This window comes from Rhinolophus ferrumequinum, chromosome 8 (genome assembly GCF_004115265.2).
Source record: "Rhinolophus ferrumequinum isolate MPI-CBG mRhiFer1 chromosome 8, mRhiFer1_v1.p, whole genome shotgun sequence".
Classification (NCBI taxonomy): domain Eukaryota; kingdom Metazoa; phylum Chordata; class Mammalia; order Chiroptera; family Rhinolophidae; genus Rhinolophus; species Rhinolophus ferrumequinum.
The window spans coordinates 73,485,081-73,508,271 of NC_046291.1; the positions used below are offsets into that span (position 1 = coordinate 73,485,081).

General features: G+C 35.4%; 1 pseudogene; it reads left to right on the forward strand.

The window, feature by feature from the left end:
- Positions 1-21,065: 21,065 nt before the first annotated feature.
- On the forward strand, positions 21,066-21,482 carry LOC117026140 (60S ribosomal protein L31-like; annotated as a pseudogene).
- The last annotated feature ends 1,709 nt before the right edge of the window (positions 21,483-23,191 follow it).

Here is a 23,191-nt window from a genome sequence, read left to right on the forward strand (position 1 = left end):
GACTGTTGTACGGGAGTAACAGTAGGATTTAACTGAGTAATTAACAGCAACAGTTCAAGCTTTATTCAACACCAGCTTGTTCATTTTGCTGTTCTCAATGTTCTAAAATTAATAATTACTACCATTGAACACCTGAGATCTACCAAACACCTGAGATCTGCCTATATGAACTCATTCCCTTGTATGCTATGAGCTTGAAATCTTAGCAAAGATGTGAAGATGTTTCAGATACAGAAGCATATTTTTGGTCCAATGTCATAGATAATAAAGGTCAAAAGAGGTGGTAAGTCCCAAGAAGTAAACGAGATTCCAATAATTCAAGAGAAAGCTCTTCTAAATTGTTACTTTTCTTAAATCACAAAACTATCTTTATTTTTAATCTTCCCATGGCTTGATATCATTAGCAATGATAGTAGCTTCCTATAACATTATTTTATTCTGAACTGATTAAAATAAATACCTGATTCTGGATAAATACCTCCAAAAAGTATTGCCTTATTTTTTGTTGTTTGACTCTATATTAAATTATTCATTTTTCAGATCCAAAATAAATACTATAATTCATTCATCAGAAATAAATGCAGTATGGTTCAATCATGGGTGGTGGGGTCCTTGGATTTACTCGGTAATGCAGTAATTAAATTTTTTAGTCTTCATTTGACTTAGCATAGAGTGAGCTCAACAGTTTATTCACTATTCCTGGTCAGATCACCTAAACTGGAAAAATCTTACATTTTAATAACATGGGTATGATAACCTTCCAGAGGATTGAGCTTCTGAATGACTTGAGCCCTACATACCCAATTTTGGGGGCAATTAATTGTCATGGGGGAGCTCTGCCAAGAAAATTAAAAACAAACTCTTCCCAAAGTGCCAAATATTTCTTCATTATGAAATTTCCATGAAATTCCATGGAAAGTCTCTCCTGTAAAATGAGACTCCATACTTCTGCACAGCTGCAACACCTGGCAACCCCCTAGCCCTGGGAAGCTAATAAAGCAGACAACAACTATACTGGCTGTCAAAACCATGAACAAGTTCTGGAAATGGCAGTGCACTGCTGCTCTCACCACGGAAAATGAAGAACACACCGATTTTATTACCTGTGTCGTCTCAACTTACAGGATGCTACTAAAAGGACAATCAGAACAGTGGTTTATTACAGGCATGCCGTGTGCCTTGGTAGAATCAATCGTTTTTTTTGTTTTGTTTTGTTTTGTTTTCCTTTGCTGTAATACTTGACTCTCTCAACAAGATGACTAAGCAATGCTAATGGAAGAAATCGGTAGTGTGTGCCTAAACATGCTAGAATTCAGTCAGCAAAGATGGGCACGTGTGTTCTTTAGGAGTCTTTCTTCCTTTCCTTTCCAAGATGGAGAACAATATGCCATGTTGTGAACTAAACATGCCCCTGCCCGACACTGAAAAATTAAAGATGAGTGTTCTGCATATCAACTGCAAAACAAATCACTCTGTTATCCTCTTGAGTTTGCAGAGAAGATAACTCTTACTTCATTTGCTATAGGGCGGTGTATCTTTCTGGCATCTTCCACAGCACTGTGCTGTTCTGGACTCTGTCCAGAGTCAACAGCTGAACAGCATGATGTAGCCTATGATTCAAAGGCCCAGGGCAGAAGGGAAATAATTCCCCAGTGCCACTTCATATTATCTTGCTTTTTACATAAATAAATCAACATCCTCTGAAAGATATTTGACTGTGTAGGTAGTAAATTTAAGGTTTGCTTCATGTGAAGATGAAACAAGAGATATTATGCCCTTTAAAAATTGGTCAATGTTGAGAGAAGAACTACACATGTCAGAAATTATTTTTAAGATATGCATTTGGAGGAAAAAAATCACTGTTATCAGAATGTCATGTTCTCCCACAATGAATTTTTTTTCCCACAAACATCTTATTTTCACTACACTAAAAATATAACTTCCTTAAAGAGCAAAACAGAAAAAAATTATTTTGCTAAGTTTTATATATCTTATTCACAGGCCTTAGCAAATATATGTTTTAAGATATATGTAATTTAAGCAACTTTTAATTCATTTAAAATGAACACTAACCTGTAACATACAAGCCTACAGCAGACCAGCTCTCCAGCTGTGCACTAAAAAGTCCGTATTGGATTAGACGAGGTAAATATAACCCAGTTCATGATTCTTATATAGACTTGACATTTACTGTTGGAAACATATAGGATCTTTTGCTACTACTTAGTCTAGAAGAAAATAATGAGTCTTGGATTCCACTTTTAAAATTATGAGGTACCATAAAATTTTGGCATTCTGTGGTCTCTCCCTTCCTAATTTGAAAAAGGATGGAGCATTTGAAACAGGGTAGAAATCTCACTTTTATGGTCAACTGTGCTTAACAAGATCTAGAGCAAGGTTTCTCAATGATGGTACTATTAACATCGTGGAACCATTTTCGTTGTAGGTGCATCCTGTGCTCTGTGGATGCTTAGCAGCCTCCCTTGCCTCTACCCACCAAGTGCCAATAGCACCCCAAGTTGTGACGTTCAATGTCTCCAGAGACTGACTACCAAATGTCCTGGAGTGTGGGTGGGGGTCATTCCTAGCTAAGAACACGGCTCTAGGGAAAGAAAAATGTAACCTCCCAAAATTTGAACAGCACTTCTCCATCCTTGTGTAGAATAATCTCTGCCAAGTTGACACCACTGACTCCCCAATCATGAAAATGTGTTCTTTCCCCCTTCTGTGTGGTTTCTGGGGCTCCTCTCGGCTGCCTATCTACCGCTGTCTCTTCATCTTCCTGCGTGCCATTCAAGTCTAGATTCTTTTATCTGTTACCACCATCTTTCACCAGGTAATTTCATCCATGACCATGGTTCACGTAATACCGATTTTTTTCTAGTTCAGACTTTTCTAAACTCCAGATTTCTACCTATCTTCTAGAAACTATGAGTTGATACTTAACATTTACTGTAAAATCCACTTACCTAAAAATGACTTAATTTCTCCAAATCTCTTCATACTTCTTTTTCTCTTAACTATTATTATCCTTTCCAGCCTCCAGTTATCCCTACTTTTAAAATAGGGACTTATCTCTTCATTACAATCAATATACAATTATCTGATGGATGGACTTAGAGAACATTATGCTAAGTGAAATAAGTCAGACAGAGAAAGACAAATACCATATGATCTCACTTATATGTGGAATCTAAAGTAAAGGAATAAATGAACAAACTAATCAGAAACAGTCTCAGAGACATAAAGGAAAAACTGAGGGTGGCTAGATGGGAGGGGGGTGGGGATAAGGTGGAAGGTGAGGGGATTAGAAAGCACAGGCGGTAACCACAAGATGGCCACGGGGATACAAAAGTTAATTTGGGGAATGTAATCAATAACGTTGTAAAGATTTTGTAGGGTATCCCATGGACACTTGTCTCATTAGGGAGATCACTTCAGGGATGATGTAGATGCCTGATCACTGCAGTGTACACATGAAACTGAAGCTGAACAATAATGAATGCCAACTATAATTATACACACACACACACACACACACACACACACACATATACACACACACATACATATATATGTCTATACACGTATATACATATATATGTATGTCTATACGTGTATATACATATATATTTACAAGAAGTGGCGTACGGTATTAGGAATAGAGACAGTGGAAATGTAACGGCTGTATGTGATGTCAGAGGGGTAGTAGACTGGGGGAGGGGAGTTATCACTTTGTGAGAGATATAAATGATAAATGAAACTAATAATAAGAATATATATATATATGTGTATGTGTGTGTATATATACAATTATTTGCCCACCAATTCAGTTATGCAGTCTGTCCAGTCATTTCCCCCTTGGAAAAGCCTCTTTTATCTATACCTTCTTTCAGTGACCTCTGGATCTATTTTAGTCTACACTGTCATTGCTGCTTGCCCTATGTTTAACAACATCTTACCAATTGCCCCCGTCACTTCCTGTGCACTGATTAATGGACAGAAACCTCATTTAAATTTGAGGTGGGAGGATATGTATGGGAGTACTCATGCCCTGCCTACCACTCCCTAAACAGGAAGAGTCATACTTTCTATCTCCAACAGGAAGGTGGTTTTCCACTCTACTACCCCAGCAGGAAAAAGAAGAATTTTCTTCTTGCCAGGCAATCACTCAGCCAATGAAAGATTTTTACAACTCAGTCAATTAAAAGCCACTATATTCCAAGTTCCAAGTTTTCTCCAATGGACTCTTTGTTTATAACAAGCCATCAGAACTTCCCCCTTTTCTCTATAAAAGCACATCCCTTTTTATTGTCCTCTGGACTTGCCCAAGTTTCACATTAGAAAACATGTCCCAAATTTCATTTATTTGTTGTTCCTGAATAATACCATTTTCTGGAAAAATATCTGGCTGTCTATTTGTTTAAGGTCAACACCTGTTTCTCCCCTAGCTACACAGTTTTATAAGAGGATCCTTTCTCAAGTATAATATTGAATATGCCATTTCCTTATCAAAACTAATTTTAATTGCTCCCTTGTCCCAAGATAGTCAAGACCTCCATGATCTAGTCCAAACTTTATGGTAGGCTTTTCAATATTTCCTTTCCATTTGTAATATTAGACCAGTAAGTGTTAACTTAAGATAGCTTTGTTTCTCACTTTGTTACCTTTCGTCTAGCTCTTTTCTTTAGCATAAATATTATTTTTTTCCTTTGCCCAAACAGTCCTATCTAAGCATCAAGATTCATGTCAAGATAAAACTTCTTCAAGATTCTTTACCATCCTTACCTAAATTCAACATTTGTTATACTTATTTATATACATGCATCTCATCTTATTAAGCAGTGAGTTCTTTGTATTTCCTAAATTATGTAGCACAATGTCTTATTCTTCATACGTACTCAATTAACATTTATTGAATTATGTGTATATCAGGAAAGTTGGACTTCCTTGAGCCCTAGCTTCATAAATAGTAAGAATTTAATATTACATATGAAGAAACATTCATTGTCACATTCTCCCTAAAATATCAAATTCACTGTGGCAGATTGAAGTTTTGAAAAAATGGCCACAGAGTCATTTCTCAGCCCACATGTACTTCTAGGACCTTTCCTCTACCCTATGAGAAAGTGTTATCAATTTCCCCTCCTCTTGAAATTAGGTAGACCTTTGTGATTGTCCTAACAAACACAATGCATCACAAGGATGCTATGGGATTTCCAAGAGTAGGAACTAAAGTGCAAGCGATCTCTACCTAGCACCCTCTCTCCACACTCTTGCCTTTGGAATACAATCATTATGAGGTGAGAAAGCCTAAATTAACACACCTAACAGACCACTTTCCCTCACCCCCACCCCCATATGGAGAGGAAATAAATCTAAGTCACCCAACTGTCAGCCAGTATGGAACACTAATCTGCATGTGAATACATGAGTGAGCCTTCAGATGATTCCTCCAGCACTCATTCTTTGATTTTTTTTTTTGCTGAAGAACCAGACATCTTGGAGCAAAAAGGTACACCCATATTTGTCTGTCCTGCCTATGAAAACTCTTGACCATGAAAATAAGTGATTGCCTTAGAACACTATACTTAATTTGTTATGCAGCTACAGTAATTGAAACATATGCCTAAGTAAATAGTTAGAAATTATATATATATATATGTATATATATATATGTATATATATATGTATATATATATATGTATATATACATATATATATATACATATAATTTTCAACTATAAGATATGAAGCTGTTCTCTCATAGAGACATAGAGACAGTTTCTTACAGTATATCATGACAGGATAGAGAAACAGGAAAACTGAAACAAATTGATGGGAAGTATAGGGGAGAATATATAGAATATAAGACTGCAGTTTTAACAAACAAAAAAACTGATTATTTTGAGTATGATAATATTAGGTCTGTGAATAATATAAAAATTTAAACTTCTGTCAACTTCAGGGAGATTTTGCAAGTACTGAATAACAAATGTAGGGCAGCCAGAGGGCTCAGTTGGTTAAAGTGCAAGCTCTAAACAACAGGGTTGCCAGTTCGATTCCCATATGGGCCAGTGAGCTGCATCCTCCACAACTAGCTTGAAGACTATGAGCTGCTGCTTAGCTGTCTGAGGGGCGGCTGTGCCTCAACATGGTTGCCTGTTTAATTCCCGCATGGGATGGTGGGCTGCACCCCCTGCAACTAAAAGACAATGACTTGGAGCTGATGGGCCCTGGAGAAACACACTGTTCCCCAATATTCCCCAATAAATCTTTAAAAAAATAAATAAATAACAAATGCATGCCTTTAAGTAGAGACAAAAATCTCAAAGAAAAGATTTTCAGGTAAATTAATAAATACTTCTTGTTACTGTAAACTTTGAAACTTAATGTTTTTATGGTATTACCTTTCATATAGCTCACTGGAAAATATTTACTCTGAAGGAATGTTGGTCTTTCTAAAGTTTATCAAATAATTTTTGTAGACTATTTTCTAATCAACGAGCTGCCTTTGTATAATATTATTCGTCTATGTAAGAACAAATCACAATCATTTCCTGGTTCATTCCTTTGGGAGTAGTGGTCCTTTTAGCTTTTTTCTCATGATTTCCAATAGCTGAGCTCTCTTCTCCTTTTCTGTTGGTGTTACTTATGTCCAACTGACATCTGGCAGAACTTGTAGTTTTATTATTGAATTACAATGGAAACACTACTTTTAAAATAGGGTAACTGCAACAATCATGAAATAGCTAATTTCATAATTAATTTCTTAATAGACTTATGAGAGTGATGGTGCCTAATACAGTAACACATTTGAAAACATAATTGAAATGAGTTAAAAGATACATTTTTCTGTATGTCTAAAAATATAATGACTGATTTAAAAACAAAACAAACAAGCTTTCATAGCCCAATGAATTAGGTATTATTTTTATAACTACACAGGGGGAAAAAACCTTCCTTTATTTACACGTTTTTCCAGATGTAGAATTATTTTCTGGCATGTTTGCTTTACAAATTCATTTTTAACATTTTTAAGAGAAATTAGTACTTAAGTGATTGCAAGATTGAATTATTTATAAACTTATACTCAAATCTTAATTTTATTTTATAATTTCAATATGGATATATAATGAGAATGTTAATAAAAATTATAATAGCGAATATTTCTTGAGCGCTTATTACATGCCAGACACTGGTAGACATTGATCTATTTGAGAGTTAGTCTCTCAAATTTAAGTATTAACTCATTTAATCTACACAACTTTATGGGTTAAGCACAATGAAATTCTCCTTTTATTCAGATAAGTAAAGAAAATCACAGAAATATATATATATATATATATATATATATATATATTTCTGTGATTTTCTGTGATAAAATATATAAATATATGTATACATATTATATATAAATATATGTATATATAAATATATATGTAAATGTATGTATATATTTATATCCATTTACTTATCGTTGACACTTGTTTGTGTGTGCTTTTTGTAAGTATAAACACAATGCACACGTTAGTATAATTGTGTCATTTTCCTGAAGGAATGACCCATCACTATAAACTAGTACATTTTCTTCTTTGTTTTAAAGTGGATATAATCCAGTTCCTGTCTAACAATTGTCTTCCCTGAAATGCCCATTTTTCTCATGAAATAGTCTTTGAGTGGAATGTTCTAGCTGAGGGGCTCACTGTTATAACAGTCCCTGCAGCCATCAGTACATTAGCTCCAACTGCTGCTGTAGCCATTGCCATTTACATTTCTCCCAGGAGGATTCACATGAAAAAAGGAAACTGTTAGTGCTAAGTGTGTGCCAGGTTTGAATATATTCTCTAAACCCCTTCTAGCTGAGCCTAGAATGAGAATATTTTCTCTTATTTTTCAGCAGGCAAAATACTATGTTATAGAGTACAAAACTTAAGCACATTAAAATAAAAATAATGGTACAGTAAAAATACACACTCTTATAAGGACAGAAAGGATTTTCTTTGGAACACTAGTTTTGAAGCTAAACTCTGCTTTCCTAAGTTTAAATACTGAGAAGCCATGGTGCCAAAGATCCAATTTAGTCACTGAACACTGACTGACTATTTTTCCATTTTGATCTTCCCTGACATTTGGTAACAAACATTCTCGCAATTTCAAATAGGGAGTTTTAAATTAATTCAAACTGAGGATTTTAGCAATTTTATCTTAATATCGCCTCTCTTGTCTTAAAGCCATATATATGAATATACATGTAGATACACACATATATTTATTTGCTATTTTTATCTCTAAATGTTTTATTCTTGCACACTGCAGTTTTGCTGAAAGTTACGTTCAAAGTTGCAAGCAAGGTTTCATGCAAATCCTAAACCAAGAAGACTGGGGTAAGTCATGTCTTTGGAAATTAAACCCTTTATCTTCCAAATGTGTTGTTATTGCTTCTACATGCAAGTTAAAGGCTGAAACCTGCTGCTAAATGGCCCGGCTCAATATGTTTATAGGTGCAGCTCAAAAGGAATCCATGGAACTACTTGTTGTTTTTGTGCAAGTAGGTGATGCTTCACAGTCAATATGGGAAAGCCTGACATACTCCGCAGAGAAGGGATGATGCACTGTTAGCTTGAGCACAATCGGGAAAGGTATAATTAGAGAGTGGAATCAAAATAACTGAAGAAATATAAAACTTTAAAAAAATAAAAGTAAAATACAACAAGGAATTGGGAGTAAATATTCTAGTAAAAGATTGAAACTAAATGCAAGCCATCCTCATAATACCCAGCAAACCACAGCCTCCTGGAATTTTCAATTATATATATTACAGCACCGTAAATCCAAATATAGGTGACTTAAATAACAATTTCAGAATCCCACAAAACCATTCATCCATGCTTTCCCTCATCCAGTAATTAGTGTAATTGGTAAACCAAATACAGTATTGTGGCCCTCTGACCATCTCAGACACAAGAAGTCAGAATTATAAATCACAAAGGTAACATTAAAAGCAATATTGAAAAATTCAATGAGATAGGATAATAAAAAAAAGACAGTCTTGGTAAATGATTAAGTGACTGTTATGTTTTTGTAAGGGTGAAACTCAGTAGATCAATGTAATTAAACTTAGCCAGTCTACAGTTTGATTTATCCTGATATTCAGCTGTTTTCTCTTTGTTTCTCCCCTCACTAATTAACTAACTCTGTTTGTTCCCTTTTTCAAGGCTACTCATACCTTATTAATTAATATCCTACCCTGAAAAAAAGTGGCTTCTTTAATCTTCAGGTGTGTAGGTATCAGGACTCGTGATCTCAACTCCCTAGCAGTTCTTCATGATAACTTGCCTGCTGTGGACAGTAAGGTTTAAGAAAACACTGAGACAGACCTGAGGCCTCGGAAGATGCCAGGGGACAACATCTCAACTATCAGCCCTGAGTCCTGCTTTCCTTTTTTCTTTCCCATTTACCTACTTATAAAACCCCTTAATCATTTTGGCTCGGGGAAGGTGGTTTCTTAAACATGAGTCTGCCATCTTCCCTAGCTGCCGGCATCTAGAATAAATGACACTTTTCTCCTCACCAACCCTTGTCACTCTAGTGTTTTGGACTCTTCGGGCGGTAAGTGGCACTGAACCTGAGTTCGATAACATTTTTATTGGGTTTAGTAGTTCTGGAATATGTATTGTTCTGGTGGAGTGTAAAAGTGATATGAAAGGAATTGTTTTCTCCTAGGTAATTCCACCCTTTTCCTTCTGAATAGAAAGAAAAACAATACTTTGTTTTATAACTCTTACCAGTCCCACATACAATTTTCCTTTGTTTTCTACTTTTTTTTCTTTGTTTCTCAAAGTTCCAAACCTAAGAGAGCTGATAAATGAGAGTTCATGACGAGCGAGTACAATTCAATTCGAGAGATATTGAAGGAGTGTATTGAGTCATCGCAATACATTGTGCTGCCTAACTTAACCCTAGGTATTGGGCGTATAAGTGCAGTACATTGATAGCATTGATGATCTGACAACTTTACCCTTCTTTGTATCCACACCCTTCGCAAGTCCTCTGAAAAGAACTGGGGTCTATTTGCACATCCCTTGCATTTGGAAATAGATACATGATTTTGATTTAGCCAAAAGGATATTAACAGGTGACAAATAAGCAAGGGCTTAAAAAACTGCTAGTACTTTCCTACTTACTTCCCTGAGAGCCTAGCATATCAGATGTGGAGCATAAAAGACCAGGTGGGGCAGAGTTCAATTATCCATGCCAATGACTTCCTACATCAAGCAGACCCTAGAGGACTAAACAGTTGACCACAGATGTATGTGAGGACCTAGGAGAGCCCAGCAGATCCTAGCAGAGTTGAACAGAAGCCTCAGCCTACCTAAAGATATGTAAGAAAGAACTAATAGTTGTATTGAGCTACTAAAGTTTTGGTACATTCATTAAGCAGTGACAGCTAACTTGCACTGTATTTCAAAGATTTATACACTGAAAATTTAAAAGGAACATCTTTTGGCATTTTAACAAACACTCCGTTTTTTTCCTGTGCAAGATAGTACTTAAAGGACATTATTAATATTAACATATGTTTTTATCCCCATATCTTGTAATGTGAGTAATATTAAAATCCACATTTCAAAATTTAAAAACTGAGATTAGAAAGGTTAAATGATTTTCTGAAGATAACACTTTAGATAGGGCCTGGCTCCCCACATAAGAACACAGGATATGGTGAGGCCAAAAAGGAACACCCATGGAACAATAGATAGGGGAGTCATACCACTATATTCTCACTGGTGTCTGGGTTGGAGATACAAAAGCAAACATCCACCAGTACCCCAACAAGGGGTCTTCCTGCACCCCAGTCTCACTGGCAGCTGGTCGAGACAAACACAGGAAGTAGGATCCACATGATCTGCAATCCACCGTGTGCTTTTCTGCCTGCTAACCAACCAGCATAGTCACGGCAGTTATAACAGTGGCCAATAGGCTAACTGATTACAGCTGATGTTCAACCAGTCACAGCCGATGGCCATCTACCACCTGAGCCAGTACCTTTCCACGTGAGGCTGAGAGCCTGGAAACGACTCTCTGGGACTCTGTCTTCACACCCAGGTAGTTTGGCCCCAGAGCATGAGATTTTACCTATTAAGCTATTTTAAATAAGACTCCCATGAAACATGAAAGAGAGATACAGGGTGAAGGAGTAAATGCTGTTACTGCTTCTTTTCATATACATATTGAAATTACTGCTAAATTATAGAACAATCAATCTGGAGAACCATCTAAAGTCTGACTGAACAGAAGTTTTATAACTAAGGATATAAAGAAGCCACATCACGACTGGCAATGGGGGCAGAGATGCAGACCAGGTTGGCCCCAAACCTCCCTGTGACAGCTGAGAACTGGGAGGGTTATCTCGACCATGGAGGTTTCCCCCGATGAGCAAGGGACCCCAGCCCCACACTGGGCTCCACAGCCTGCAGTACTGGTGCTGAGAAGAGGAGCCCCACAACATCTGGCTGTGTAAAACAGTGGGGATTCCAACAATCAGGTGGGATGGAAGACTGTGGGAAACCCAGACATCCTTTTAAATGACCCGCGCACTCACCTTGGGCTCCAGTGGAGGAACAGTAACTCAGATGGAGGTGGAAGCATATGGGGATACAGACTGAGGTGTGTGGCTACAGGAAGTGGGTGGGAGAACAGTCATCATTTTCCCTGTATGGGGCCCTTCTCTCAAGCAGCTGGCAGGCAGTCTTCATCTTTCTTGTGTTGAGCCCGCCCCCACAGGCCAAATCTGAGTCTGATTGGCCTAGTGAGCTCTGCTGCTCCAACCTGCTGACTCCATGAGACCCGCCCCACCCAACTCACCCAGCACCAGAGGCACTTTCTTTAAAGGAGACAGCTCTGCCCGCATTGCACTCTTTTATGAAAAACTATTAGAGTCAGCAGGACCCAAGCAGGCAATAGATGGCCTCCGTGAGCTCTGAGGTTTCTGCTGAGTAGCTCCAGGCTCAACACTGGAACCAACCAGAGTTTACATTAACCTGCTGACTGCAGTTCTTCCCACTCCAGTGATTCCCTGAGACCCTGCTTCATCCAACTCGTGTACTACATGAGGCTTTATCAGGGGCTAAACCTTAAGAGAGCAAATAGGTGGCAGCTAGCCTCGTGGTGTCCCGTGTTTTTTTTTTTATTTGGAAATAACTTGCCAGGTACTGGTGGCAGCCATCCTCAGATTGCAGTGTGTCCTATCCTATATGCCTCCACGGTTAGCACGGGGTGGCTGGATGGCTTAGTTGGTAAGAGTGCAAGCTCTGAACAACAGGGTTGCTGGTTCAAGTCCCACATGGGCCAGTGAGTTGCATCCTCCGCAACTAGATTGAAGGCAGCAAGTTGCCATTGAGCTGCCGGAGGGGTGGCCGGATGGCTCAGTTGGTTAAAGCGCAAACTCTCAACAATAAGGTTACCGGTTCAATTCACACACGACATGGTAGGCTGTGCCCCCTGCAACTAAAGATTGAAAACGGCAACTGGATTTGGAGCTGAGCTGCACCCTCCACAACTAGATTGAAGGACAACAACTTGGAACTGATGGGCCCTGGAGAAACACACTGTTCCCCAATACTCTCCAATAAAATTTATATATACATATATATGTATGTGTGTGTGTATATATATATATATATATATATATATATATATATATATATATATAACTTTAAAAAGAAATAAAGAGCTTCCCAGACATGAAAAAGCTAAAGGAGTTTATCACCACCAAATCAGTATAACAAAGAATGTTAGAGGGACTTCTTGAAGAAGGAAAAAAATAAAAATAAAAATTGTCAATAGTAAAATGCCAATAGCTACATATCTATCAACAATTATTTTCAATGTAAGTGGATTAAATGCTCCACTCAAAAGATGCAGGAGGGCTTGATGAATAAGAAAGCAAAACTCTTACATATGCTGCCTACAAGAGAAAAACTTTAGATTGAAAGACATTCACAGATAGAAAGTAAGTGGATGGAAAAAGGTATTTCATGAAAATGTAAATGAGTAATACAAAAAAAGCTGGGGTAGCAATACTTAGCCCAGACAAAATAGATTTTCAAACAAAGGCTATAACAAGAGACAAATAAGGACCCAGTAATCCCATTTCAGGGTATTCATCTGAAGAAACAAATGCTATTTTGAGAGTACATATGCATCCATATGTTCATTGCAGAATTGTTTACAGTAGACAAGATGCAGAGGCAGCCTGGGTGTCTTTTATGGAAAAATGGATACAGAGGAGGTGGTACACATATAAAATGGAATATTGCTCAGACATGAAAGGGAATGGGTTTTTGCCATCTGCAGCAGCATGGATGGACCTGGATGATACTGTGCTGAGTGAAGTGTAAGACAGAGAAAGACAGATGCAATATGATTTTGGTTTTATGTAGAATCTAAACAACAAAACAAACAAAAAAAAAAAAAAAACAGAAGCAAACTCATAGATACAGAGAACAAATTGATGGTTGCCAGATGGGAGGGCAGTTAGAGGTGAGTGAAAAAGGGGAAGGGATTAACAAGTACAAATTGGTTGTTACACAGTAATCATGAGGATATTGGATATAACATAAGGAATATAGTCAATAATATTGTAATAACTATGTGCAGTGTCAGATTGGTATTAGATTTGTTGAGCTGACAGATGGGAGAGTGTTGGGGGCAGCGTGAAAATGATGAAGGGATTAAGAAGGACAACGTAGTAGTTACAAAATAGTCATGACATGTACAGTAAAGCACAGGGAATTTAGTCAATAATATGGTAATAACTATGTGTAGTGCCAGGTGAGTGCTAGACTAGTCAGAGGGATCCTTTCCTAAATTATCCAAATGTCTGACCATTATGCTATACACTTGAAATTAATATAAAATAATATTGAATGACAACTGTAGTTGAAAATTTAAAAAAAGAGGTAGAAAGGTGAAGGGGAATAAAAGGTCTAAATGTCCAGGTATAAAACAAATAAGCCATGGGGATGTAATGTACAGCATAAAAAATATAGTCAATGATATTGTGATAGCCTGGTACACATGGTTGCTAGCGTGTCAGATGGTTGCTATAATTACCATAGTGATCACTTTTTTAGATATATAAACGTTGAATAACTATGATGTATACCTGGAACTTATATAATATTGTATGCTAGCTATATTTTAATCAAATCTTTAAATAAATAAATAAATAAATAAATAAATAAATAAATAAATAAATAAATAATAACTCCCATTATTTTGGTAGCATTGCCTTCTTTTCAAGCCTAGACTAAAGCTTTGCTTCTTTTAGAATTTTCTTCAGTATGTTAATTTTTATATTACTTCTAATATTTTTATATAAGCTATTGACATAGGTCCATGGATTGTTTCCTTTGATCCAAAAAATGGATTATAGCATTTTGAAAAATTGCCTAGCATATAAAATAAATATAGTCTTCTTTCTTGCTCTAGCATTCTATGAATATGAATGTTTATCAATGTGTCAAATATATAAATGTTCAACTAATTTTAAGGACTATATTTAATCTAATTAACATTCTTCCCCTCTTCTCTTAATTTTTGTTTTTTTGTTTGTTTTTCAGAATAAAACTTAAGCAAGTATCCTATCATACACTAAGCAAGAAGTCTCCATTGAGAGGACCCATTGGCCATACAGCAGTCAGTCTAGAGAAACACCCATTTGGGAATCAAACTGGATATCCTACCACCTGACTTCATCTTTTCACCCCCAACTCCTTCCAGGCCCCGCTGAGGTAATTAACAGGGTATCATGTCCATTTCTAGCATGGGGTCTATTTCATAGCTCCAGGGATTCTCCCTTCCTGGATGATTATTTCTCAATGTTTTATGGAAGATATTGACTTAAACCCGTGATATCACTACAGGAGAATGAAGAATGTACCAAAAATATCTGGGCAAATAAAGAAAATATTAAACATAATTGGTGGAGGGGAGGAGACAGATTCTGTATTTTAAAACACAAAATGAATGAGTCTGTATTTAGAGAAAAGACCAGTTGTATGTGAAGAGCTGAGTAAGGCCTTCAGAGTCAAATGACACTTGTTCATTCCTTCCTACTCACCACAGTGTGGAATATGAGAGCAAAGGGACCCTCACTGGATTTAAAGGGCAATAAATATAGACCAAATAAAAAATATTTTTTTACACAGCCTATAGTGAAACTGCAGAACTTCTGGCTCAGGGGGACATTTAATTAAGTAATCTACACAGATAGAATTAAGTAATTTTATGACCACTAATAACATTTTCAGTGCTATAAAGTGAATATGGTAAAGGTAAATTCAACCCTCATCCTTCAGGCATAAGTCCATAATAGTCCATAGCAGAAAAGAAGAATTTTGTTTCCAAATGCAAATAACACTGGACCACCCAGTAAATCCCACTGACTTTCTTATGAGTAACCAGAGAGAAACTTGGAATAACCTTTCCTTCAGTCATGAAAAACTGACCCCAATGCAAAATACAACATTGATGCCAAAAACATTAATGATTAAATCCATATTGGCAAAATTTTGGGATAACTATTTTTTTCTATTATGTTTTACACCCAAGTAAATTTTATAGCAGGAAAATCTATGAAAGAAGGGAAATATAAATTAGAGAAGCTAAAGGTAGTTGTGAACAGTTACAATTATACAATAAAAAAGTAGAGTTTCATAGTTTACTGCTACCCACAATTTGGTATATCTCCTGACAGCTAAGTTTGGTAATTGAAATACAAAGACAGCATTTTTTTTTTTTTTTTTTAAGGAAAATGTTGGAATACTAAATGTATTGGTATGAATGGGCTGCCATAACAAAATACCAGAGATTGTGTGACTTAAGCAACAGAAATTCATTTTTTCACAACTCTAAATCCTGGAAATTTGATATCAGGGTGCCAGAATATCCGGGCTCTGGTGAAGGCTCTCTTACTCATTGCAAACTGCTGCCTTCTCACTGTGTCCTCATATAATGGAGAGAAAGACAAAGAGAGAGGAGGGCAAACTACTTGATATCTCTTCTTATAAAGGGTACTAATCCCATATCATAATAAGGACACCATTCTCCTAACTTCATCTAAACCTAATTACCTCCCAAAGGCTTCATGTCCAAATACTATCACATTGGAGGTTAGGGTTTCAACATATGAATTTTGTTGGGCACAAATTCAGCCCACAGCACTAATGTTTACTAAATGCCTAGTTTAATCAATAAATAAACGTTCATAACAACCAACATATCGCCAACTCCTACTATTTATCAGGCAATATTCTGGGCATTGGATGCACAAAGGTGAAAAAAAAAGATTCTTCATCTTAAACAGTTTTCAGTTTAGTTGGGGAAGACCATATACAGATAAATTAGCTTAATGTGTTAAATAACTTAAAGAGAGAGTATATCCTACGGCTTTGGAATCACCTAAGAGAAAGAGGATGATGGTAGGGAAAAAAGAAAAAAAAAAATCTAGTCTTAAAGTATGAGTAAGAGCTTGTCAAACAGACATGAGTATTTCAAACAGAGTTAACTGCAATTCCATAACCAGGCAAGGGGAGACAGTATTCACATTCTAGATGTGGCTAATAATTCAATGTGGCTGAATCATATCGTGAATGATAGGAACTGATTAGATTCATCAGAAAAGGTAGACTGAGATAAAATGTCACACCAATTGCTTTCTGCAGAACATTATAAAGTTACATTTCTAAACTAGAGAATCAGCATTAGAAAAATACTGTGTTAGTAAAAGAGAAAATCTCTTTAACGATCGGTCTCAAATTTTCCACAAGTACTAAGAAATGCCTTATAAAGTGACCGATTTGTACTACTCATTCCTCCAGAATTTTAGAAGGGCATTGACAATAGGGGAATCTGGAGTAGCTACACAATTTTAGAGCATCTACATGAAAAGTTAAATGTGTGATGGAATCATACTTACCAACTCCTGGGCAGATGGATTATGGGTCTTCATACAATTGCTGAAAATAAAGATAATTGGAAATAAATCATATTAGGAGGTAAGTTGACTATATTGAATCAAATTGAACTGACATGGACAACTGAAAGTTTCTTGTGATTCACTTTTACACCCTCTTTTTATTGCCAATAAAGAAGGCTTTTGCCTGATACTAGATTTAGACACTTGTCAAAACACATGCATGGCAGAGCATTCTTGGTTATTTTGAAGGTTCATTACAAGGTACTATTAGAAGCAAAGAAAAAATGTGAACATATAATTCAAGTGACTAGGTAAAAATTAATTAAAATTATGAGTCTCCAGAGAAAATATCAAATATTAGAGATTTGTATTATAGATGTGGCTTGAGACACATAAATATTTATTATTATTTTTATTGATGTAATAGACTGTAATTTCTCTCTTTGCTGCAGTAACTTTACTTTGTTATTATAAACAGTAATTAAATTTTCTTTTACATATTTGTCCACACAAAGTATAAAACTGAAAATTAAGTGAAATTCAAATATTCCCATTTTTTAATTGTATGACATTTTTATCTTTGGAGACTGTCAAATAGTATTGTTTAAAGGAATGAAGTTTTTTAAATGATGAGGAAATCAAACTGAAGTCAGATGATTATTTACTAAGACAAAATTTGTGATATTTCAGCAAAGTCTTTTACTGTCTTTATTCAAGTCATCTTTTTAAAGCTGTGGCTTATTTGTTTGTTATATTCAAATAAATAAAAGCACTCTAGATCTATGTGTTTAAATAAAACTTTAGTCATTTGGCCTATAATTTATACATTTTCTCCTGTATTAAATGACCACCATCTACATCCTTGACTCACCTACTTTTACAATTTTCTGTAGGAAACAGGTACATACATGTTTACCCTGGATTACCTATTTATTTAATTTTAAAAAGTCTTACAATTCTCATGTTTTGCTCCATTACATAAATATAAGTACATCTGTTCATACTTGTTTCTAAAACTGAAGAGCATGATTCTAGAAGACAGAAATTTAAAGTGTATAAAATATCATACCAAATGAACAAAGAATATTAGAGGCCCATATATTAAGCAGAAATCATCTCTCATAGAATACATTTTATGGGTAATTTTATTCAATGTTTTCTGAAATGATTCAACTCAAATACTGTTTCTGCCAGTTGCCGTGTTTACTATAAATAAAATTTTATGTTGACCATAAAAAATTTAAAGGTGCTTATAGGAAACTGACTAGTTATCACTTTTAAGCATCAAAATAAAATTTACAGTACCCACAATCATTCTCTTTTGACTACTTCCTTCCTTTTTTTTCTATTTAAATTTTGAATGCTATTAAAAATACAATAAAGTTATGTAATGGAATTTATACACACTTTATTGCTACAATATAAGTTCCATGTACAGTTACAAGCAATATGGCTGTACTTAATAATTTTACATTACAAGCCTAATTATGGTATCAAATTAGTAATTTTCACAAAGTACTTGCATTAGAAATTTGTATGATACAATATATTTCAATTCTCAGTTGCACAGGAAGATAACAATTTGTTTAATAGGAGGACTGGGGATACAGTTCATACTCTTACTTCTGATTGTCCTGCTTTATACAAAGCTTAGACTCATAGCCATAGAATTTTAGGGCTTGAAGAGACCTTAGAGATCTAATAGTTTAACAACTTCATTTTACAGAAAAGAAAGTAGAAGTTAAGGGAAGTTATTTGACTTCAATAATATAGCACAGAAAGTTAGTGACAAAGCTAGACTGAAAACCATTTCTTAATTGTCTCAGGCTATGAAAGGAAGTTGGGGCAAAAGACAGGTTTGGAAACCTCATGCACAGAAAGGATACTTAAAGCCATTGGGTTGAATTCAGTAACTGAAGGATTAAAGAGGAGGAGCATCTCAACCTGTAGTTGTTAGAAGAAGACGGCTGCAGAGGAGTAGCTGGTAGAACGACAAGAAAACAAAGACAATGTGGGATAAGTGAACCCACAAAAAAATTTAAAAAAAATAAAGAAAAAAAAACAAAGAAAAGAATAAAGAAAGGGCTATGACTGTATTAAATGCTGCTGAAAGACAAAGTAACATATGCCAGCTTAAGTGATCACCAGGTTTAGCAACAGGGAAATAGCTAGTTTCCCTGACAATGGAGCTCTGATGGGGTGGTTAGGACAAAAGCCTGATTGGAGTACATAGAGGTTTGAAAGTGGAGAAGGTGATTAGAGGCTCAGGATGTTTTTCAATGATGGCAGTAGCTGCAGGGAAAGGGAAGGTTAAAATGACATCTTCATTAAGCTACTTCTTCAAGTTTGTACTCCCAGAAACAAAAACAACAGATTAAATTGCTATGAGAAATTGGCTGTAGATTTTTTACAGGGGGCCTATGCATAGCACTTTGTTTTGGGAGAAGGGGGCGAATTATTAATTAACCACCCATCCTAGAATGAAATGTTTGCTCAATTTATAAGATGCCATGGAATCCCTGAGGGTGAGGAACAAAACTTTTTTTTATTCTCTGTTCTGTCTTAACCTAAATCCCGAGCCAAACCCTTAGAAAACAATCCATGGTTTTCTCTGCAAAACCCTCACTTAGACACTCTGTATTTAAAGCGGTCCACCTTAAAGACGGGTTTCGTTTAGCAGGAGGCTCATCAATATCTGCACAGCCTTGCAGGCAGCTAGGAGGCCCGTCCATTAATGAAATGTTAATGACTGAATTAGACCTGTAATAACTGAAGTAGGAGCACTGCTGTGAGTCCATTAGCATCAGCAGACCCTGCTGAGGAACAAGTAAACACTGCACACAATGAGAAAACTTCCCAGCAGAAGAGTGGGAAGTGTTACACAGGTGTTTTCACATGGAAAAAGGGCATTTCCCTGAAATAGGATTAGTTTATTTAGGAAAGCTAATCCCAGTCACTGTATTTCTTCAGTCAAAAATAAAGAACACAAGATGGATGACGTAGTTATTCAAGAGTGTTTGGATTTTTAAAATTCCAATATTGCACAATTGTTTTTGCAAAACTCTTTAGGATAATTTATATTTGTCAGATGCCGATTATCCTCAATAACTATTGCTCTTCTTTTCCTCTAGCCTCTTTCTTCTAATGGTTTTTAATGTTTTTCTTAAACTCTTTTAAAGTTTTTTTAATTTTTTCTTCCTTTAATTGTCATGTAAATCCTACAATCTTTTCAATACTGCCTATGCCGTTTCAAAAAGGAGGCAAACATAAGGAAATTTAGGACACATTTTTAGCCTAGATTAATTTAAACTCATTGTGGAATTCACTCCTGAGATGTAAATATAAATCATGTGGCATATAAAGTGAAAGCTGTTATATATTAGCATCTAGCTCAATTCAATAATATATTATTCTTGTAATAAACTTGAAGATTTACCATTTTTATTTAAACATATATTGTAATTCAATAATATCTGAATTGCAGCAACTTGATGTGAGGCAAAAATAATTGCTATCTCAAGTTATTATAAAAGACAGAATAGCTAAGGCTAATTCTATTAGATTTCTTTATTACATCTATTATGGGTCTTATTATTGTCCCATATTCATATTTGGATATCTAACCACAGTTAAAAATAATGTATATGTGGTTTGAGGATTAGACCTTAGTGTTTACTAGACATATGTTTTAGAAATAAGTATAAAAAATCTACAAAAATCAGTATCATATTGTTTTTGTTAAAAAAAATATTCTGTATCAAATAAAGCAGTTCATTCACATGGATTGCATCTTATGTTTAACCTCAAACTTCCTTCCAGGTTCCTAATTCCATATTTACTGATAATTAATCGTGTGGCACTAAAAAAGTCTTTTAACATTTCAGAGATTTTTTTTTTAATATTTAAAAATAAAGTTTTATAAAAAACATCTATATAAATATTTAAACTTTACATTTATATGAACTGAAAATTCATATGATTTCAGTTTCTGATATATTAAAAATTACGAAGTGGAAATAGGAGATGAGAGAGAATGAATTTAACAGGCTCATTACAGTGGTGCTGCTTTCCCTCTCCCACAATACCTCACGCTCTTTCTTTCTAACTTGGGCCGCACAGGATGGCTCCCGCAAAGAAGGGTGGTGAGAAAAAGAAGGGTTGTTCTGCCATCAATGAAGTAGTGACTAGAGAATACACCATCAACATTCACCAGCGCATCCATTGAGTGGGTCTCAAGAAGCGTGCCCCTTGGGCACTCAAAGAGATCCAGAAATTTGCCATGAAGAAGATGGGAACACCAGATGTGCGCATTGACACCAGACTCAACAAAGCTGTCTGGGCCAAAGGAATAAGTAATGTCCCATACCGCATCTGGGTGCAGTTGTCCAGAAAGCATAATGAGGATGAAGATTCACTAAATAAGCTCTATACGTTGGTTACCTACGTACCTGTCACCACTTTCAAAAATCTACAAACAGTTAATGTGGATGAGAACTAACTGCTGATTGTCAAATAAAGTTACAAAACTGCAAAACTGCAAAAAAATAAAATTAAAAAAAAACTGCATAAAAAAAGGTGCATTACGAATTTATCAGCTAACTCAGCCTCACAAAAAAAAAAGGAAAAGTCATATCGTGGAACCCAAATTCACAGGAAAAAACTATACTCTACATGAGCACAATATGAATATTTCAATAGAATTTACAAACACAACAAATAATAAAACATATTGTTTTAACAAAATATACTCTAGTACCAGCATTAAGAGGTTAGATTTGAATGGGACAAATGAAAATACTAGAATGTTTTCTTTTCTAAAACCTGAATGTTGGTTTATTATGCAAATCATTTATTCATTGATTTACATGTCTGGAATATTGTGGTTAACTTTAGACTTTAAAATACATACACTCACAAGCACTACCCCACCTGCACATACCTAAGCACCTACCATCTTGGTTCATGACATTTTTTTCAGTTTTCTTATTTCATTTTAGTTTGCTATCCAAATTCAAGGGGAGCAGTTCTGCACGGTATTTACAAATAGCAAGCATGACACCTAAGTTGAAATTCTGACCATGCAATGAACTGGCCTAAAAAAGATGATGTCAGTGACAAATGGTAAAACCTGACAAAAAGTACAATTTTGATTATAGCTAATGGAATGCTTTTCTTCATTCAGAACTTCCAGAATATGTAAACACTCCCTTACAATTTTAAATGGAGATGAAAGATAAATCTATCAAGTCCAAATGGTAAAGTGATAACTATAAATATGTAATTTCTGGATAATCTTTTGGAGGTATTTTCTGGAAGAGTCAAAGATCAAGTATGGTGCATGAGAGTAGTATCAACACCGTATGAGTTACTACAAAATAATAAGCTAATAAAAACACAATTATAAAAGTTTAAAGCCAATTTGAGGCAGTAGTCTATGAGCTTTGAATTGAATCTTGGCATTTAAGATTAAGTTTCTTTTTTTTTTTCATGGACAACTATTGATTCTAGAATGAAACATCAAAAGTCTTTGATAATGTGAAATGTATCCCCAAAACCTTTTTTTGGCTTTAGTTAAGTATTCATTGTTTTGTAGAATAATGGATAACTATTGTTAAAGTTTAATTCAATGCAAAATTTCAAGGGAAAAGTCTAAACATATCTGTTATTTTTCAATCAGGATAAACACCCATTAGCAATACATATATATGCAATCATACCCTATGTTAAAGAGTAGGATTGAGATTATAAAGAAGCATAGTAAATGCCACATTCTTTAAAGGCTCTTATAATTCTAAAATGTTCACAATGTAATAGAATATACAAATATCATATTACTATGGATTAATAATGTGTGGCTTATCCTACTATGAAAAATAGAATGAAATTTTCCAAAGTAGAATTGAGTCAGAATTCACTAAACTTTGCACCCCCAAAGACTGATGAAGCCCAATCATATTAGTTGACTTAGTATAGATTCCAGGGTTCATAAAGCACACATGACATGCCCCCCTTACTTGAAACTTTATTGGTCCTTCTTCAGGCTGCTATGTGCCTACCTGCTGACTCTTACTCTAAAGAAATTATAACGTAGAAGGTAAGAATCTTAATAATTGTAATCCAGAAACCCCAGCAATTATACTCTCTTGTTCCTCGTGTGTTGTTAACACTTAGAAAATCTCTCTGATCCACTAAATTGTGGATTGAGAA